Raw genomic sequence first — 5,654 nt, forward strand, 5'->3', positions numbered from 1 at the left:
ATGAGACCCAAAGACACATGGATGGGTCCATGGGAAGACCTCTCTCTAGAGGCTTTCCCTCTCCCCAAGAGTATGGTTGCTTAGTAACTTAGTATAGTTACTAAGAATTTGGTTCTCTGGTCAGGTTAAATCCCATCCCTACCCCTCAATAGTTCTGTGACTTTGGCAAGTCCCTACCACATAGACTTGTTAAGCAGATTAAGTAAGATAATGCATGTAAAATGCTTAATGTATTTCCTGGCACATATGAAGAACACTATTGTGTTAGTTGTTTTTAGTATAGCCATTACTACTACTATTGGGCTTCCCTGGTGGCTCTGATGGTAAAGAATCTGCTTGCAATGCAGTAGACCCCGGTTCAATCCCTGGGTGGGAATATCCCCTGGAGAAGGAGTGGGTACCCACTCCAGTATTCTTGCCAGGAGAATCCCAAGGACAGAGGAGTCTGGTGGGTTATAGTCCATGGGGTCACAGAGTCAGATACAACTGAGCGGCTGACACTTGAATGCCTGGGGTTCTTCCGCTAAGCTGTATTTTATGTGCAGAGGTTCTGATTCAGTAGGTACAGACTGGGTCTCGGATGTTTGCTTCTGTAGCAGGTTCGCTGGGTGATTCTGATCCGGGGGGTTTTTAGGTCACATTTTGATAAATAGTGTGTTGAAGAAATCCATTGCCTTGAGGTTGTAAAAGTTTTAGGGGCTTAGGAAGCCACCAGGCAAAGTAAGGGGCTATCACTCTTACCAGTTTGTTAAGAAGTATTCATTCAGCAAACGGCTCTGGAGAGCCTAATGTTCATGGTGCACTGCTCTCTTGCTGGTGAAATAGAGGGACCACAGTTGGTACACTTGGAGAGCCCAGGGGCAGAGAAGACAAGCTCAGGATGGGTGCCACCGGTGATATATAAGAAAATTTTAGGTGACATGTGAATAAACATTTGAATATGTTAACTGTTGTGTATGACCTTCTCTTCTTGCTATGGGATACTGGGTTTCCACTTACAGTAGCGATAGAAAGTTTATGTATAAGGCATAACAATTTCACTTAAAGGAGCAAGTTGTACATGTGAAAGTAGTACATGAATGTCTGAAGTTTAGGAAATACTAAATTTTGGGATTTTTTTGGGGTAGGACAGTCATGCTGTACTCAGTGTGGGTCTTTAAATAGAGGAGAGGCCAGTAAACTCAGCCTGGGAGAGGAGAGGCAGGGCAGTGGTCTTTCTGCCTCTTCTGTTCCCATTCATCATGTCATAATTACCAGGAAAAGAACACTTATCTGTTAGGAGCTCTCACTCCTCTTGTTGCTTTTCCTGACTTACCTTACTGAGTTTTCATAAGATGGGATGAATGTTGTCTTCATTAGACAGATGAGGAAATCATGGTCATAGAGCTTATAAGAAGGAGAAGGATTTGAACCCAGGCAGCTCACTCTGACCTCTGCTTCCCAACTTGTATTCCTCCATCTTTTCCTAATAGGGATGAGAGCAAGTGGTTATGATGAGGGTCTAGAGGATATGTCTATGGGGAGGGGTGTGTGTGTGTGTGTGTGTAAGTGAGAAGGCTTGGCAAAATTGGCCACATAATTATAATTTGTGGGGCTTGGTGAAAAATGACAAGGTGGGGTCCCTTGTTCAAAAACTATGAAGAACTTAAAGACTAATAGAATTTTTATAAAACATGGGGCCCTTCAGAGCCCAGGACTCTGTGCCCAAGTCACATACCTACCCACACAGCCGGCCTCAGGACTCGGTGTAGAATGGGAAGGGGCTGAGAAGGAGACAAACGGGGATCCCAGGACCCTGCACCCGTTTCTCCCTTTCCTGATAACCGACACGAGGAGCTGTTGTCATAAAGCAATTTCCTCCTTGTCTCCATGCCCTTTGAGGAGAAGAAAACTTCCACAAACACTAAGTCAGATAAGGAAGGTTCCAATGCTCTGTGATGACTTCAGAGACCTTAACACAGCTCCAAATGTCAATATTCCTTCAATGGGTTCTGCAAATAAGAGTCTTATGGGTAATTACATTTTTAATAAAATACAGTTTGCAGATTGATAGTCAAATAGATTTCCTGTTCTGGAAGCCGAGCCTTCTTCCCAGTGCTGTCATCATGCCCTCCTCATGCTGTTCCTTTCTTGCAAATCTTTCATAATTAGGAAAAGAGTTGTTCATTGACTTAAACCTTCAGATACTCTCAGTTCCTGCTAATTCACTATGTGAAAGAGCTAAATGTTACAAAAATTGCCATTTATTGCCTCATATTCATAATGTGCCTGTTTAATGAAAGGAAGTAGGAAATGAATTATTTTTGGCCTTCATTGGTGGCTACAGACCTCAGTGATAAATAATAAGGTGCACGGAAGGTTTAAATGGAATTTTCATAGTAAAATGCACATAATACCTGTTTTATTAAGCAGCCTTGATATGTGAAAGCCTAGATTGATAAAATATATTTCAGGAATCATTATTTACTTTTCAAGATGATTTTTAGCCTTGCAAAAACATTGGGTATAGTTTTCTTTTAAAGAACTAGCTTGCTAGTGTTTGAAGTGAACTTTCATTTAAGAAGCAGTTTGTACACAGTTGTTCAGGATGCCCTCTTTGTGCAGAGAGCACGGCACACCTGTCTTTCCCTGGAATAGAAATAGCGTGCTTCTGAATTCTGTGTTGTTTTGTGTTCAGGACCGATAGTGCCCTTGGCGTCCAACTTCAATTTCATTAATTCTGCATTGATGGATCCTATTATGGGCAGCCTCTGATCTGAACATATATGCAGTTTTGTTAAGTTAATGCCTGATTTTAAAATTTCCTTTTCACAAAACATGCAATCTCTGGAACAATAAGGAGCTTCTCTGATGAATCCTTCTAGCTGAATGGTGACTGTGAGAAGTGGATCCACATTTACAGACATTAGAAGAGTGATACTCCATTTAGCAAGGATCTGTACTGGTTTCTTCACGCCCCCGAAGGGAAAAATATACATCTATCTGTAAACAGGATAATGTCAGGTTCATTAGATGCTCATTCCCTGCCTAATACAATGTCAGGCACATAGTAGGTGGGCAATAATGGAGGAATACCTGGATGAGTCAAGAAAACACTTCTCTGTGAGCATTCCAGAGAGTAAGATGGTAACCATTCAATTATCTGGAACCTGAGTCAATGGAATTTCCAAACAATTAGTTTTCTGTTGTATATACAAAGATGTGGTCATAAATAGGCTCAAAGAACATCAAACAAAGCTGATCATGGGCTTATAGGTCATTTAGTCCCACCTTGAGACAGGAATAAATAATGATGATAATGATAATTATGATGTAAATGCTATTCTTTGAGCATCTATTATTGTAGACCCCTTGGGCTTCCCTGGTGGCTCAGATGGTAAAGAATGTGCCTGCAATTCAGGAGACCCAGGTTTGATCTCTGGGTCAGGAAGATCCCCTGGAGAAGGAAATGGCTACACACTCCCACTCTAGCATTCTTGCCTGGAGGATTCCATGGACAGAGGCGTCTGGTGGGCTATATTCCATGGAGTAGTAGTTGTTCACAACTGAGCTGCTCACACATGCACATTGTAGACCCAGTATACATATTGCTTCATTTTAACATCATAATAATAATGTTATTGTTGCTCAGTTGCTAAATTGTGTCCTACTCTTAGTGATCCCATGGACTGTAGCACGCCAGGCTTCCCTGTCCTTCAGTATGTCCCAGAGTTTGCTCAAATTCATGTCCATTGAGTAACTTTGCAAGCTAAGTATTGCTATACCATTTTACGGGCTTCCCTGGTGGCTCAGTTGATAAAGAATCTGCCTCCAGGAAAATATCATGGACAGAGGAGCCTGGCTGGCTACGGTCCATGGAGTCACAAAGAGTCAGACATGACAACGTATGAGCATAGTGTAACATACCATTTTATAAATGAGGAAACTAAGGCTTAGAGAGGTGAAATAATGTCATCAATCCACACAGTAGCTGGAAGCCAGATCCTTTTTTTGGCTCTAAAGTCCACATTCTTTTCTCTTACCACATTATCTCTACACTGGGTCCTAGAGCTTGTCATTGCTGGAGGCAAGATCAGAAAGCAAGTCTCTAGGCTCTTCAGTCAGTGTTCTTGGCTCCCTGGCAGGCTGCTACAGAACCCAGACAAAAGGAAAAAGGAAATGCTAATCAAAGTGCTTTAAAAGACAAGCCAGTATTTTAACTTGAACCATCAAGGTTTATAAAATGGGGACCAAAGGTCATCCCCAGTAAGTCTGTTGCAAATTGGGCACATGGATTCAGGTTACTCAGGAGATATTTAAAGCAATCAGGGTGAGATGCGCAAATGTAGTAGAAAACTCATACAGTTTGCAGTCATGGTTTTAGGCCATGATTTGATATCCTGTTAGTCGTGTGATCTTGAGCACTTATCCTCTGTGAACTTGCTTTCTCATTTACAAAATAGGAGCAGTACAAGCACCTGCCTGACAGAGTGGTGATATTACATGAGATCATGTCTAGGAAATGTTTTCTAGACTAAAATAGAGTTAGTGTATTTTTTATTCCCGGTCCCTTGCATTCTTCTTTTATATTTTTTCAGTGTTTTTTTTTTTTTTTTTTAGGGAGGGTTTTGCTTTACAGACCTTGTTTTATAGATATTTTATAAACATTTTAATTTGTCTTATGTACTTTCTTTGATTGCTTTGATGGTAAACAATGATTTCCCTTTTATAAATGGGGACTTGTGTAATTTATTGCAAAGCTTATTAAAATAAAATTGGAAAATCACATTTGGCATCTGGATTAGAAAATTGTTCACACACAAGAAGTTTGAAGGAATAAGGTTAATAGTAGTAAATGTTGAAAGATCTCCAGAATTGTCAACTGATGGCTAGGTCAGTAGGAGCCAGGACAAAGTCCAGCTGGATGAATGGATGGATGCTGAGGGCCCAGAACAGGGGACATAATTGTGCCTGAAGCTGGTCAACCAACACCATGAGCTGTATGTGTAATCTGTAGAGTCTCCCTTTAAAAGGAGTTTTGTTTTACATCCTTGCCAATACTGAGGATCATCAGTCTTTTTAATTATACGTATTTTACTGGGTATGCAGTAATATCTCTCTGTGGTTTTAATTGCATTTCCCTGAAAATTAAATATATACCTAGCTTATGAGTCCAGTTATTCCACTCCTGGGTATTTACCCAAGAAAAATAGAAACATATATCCAAGCAAAAACTTTTTTAAGAATGTTCATGGAAACTTTATTCAAAATAATCCAAAATGGAAATAATCAAATGTGTATCAATAGGAGAACAGATAAACAGACTACAGTATATTCTCACCATGTACTACTACCCAGAAATAAAAATGGAACTTATTACTGTAATTTGCAACATGATGAATCCCCAAAACCTCACCCTGAGTTAAAGAATCTAGGTCTAAAAGAATATTTATTGTGTAATGATGTGCTCAGTCACTTCAGTCATGTCCGACTTTGTGCGGCCCATGGACTGTAGCCACCAGACTCCTCTGTCCATGGGATTCTTTCTTATGTCTCCTGCGTTGGCAGGTGGGTTCTTTACCACTAGTGCCAGCTGGGAAGCCATCGTGTGGTTATAGGTAAAGTGAATGTATGGTGATAGGAATCAGACCAGTGGTTCCCTCAGGTGAGTGTGG

This window comes from Bos javanicus, chromosome 7 (assembly GCF_032452875.1).
Source record: "Bos javanicus breed banteng chromosome 7, ARS-OSU_banteng_1.0, whole genome shotgun sequence".
NCBI classification, from domain to species: domain Eukaryota; kingdom Metazoa; phylum Chordata; class Mammalia; order Artiodactyla; family Bovidae; genus Bos; species Bos javanicus.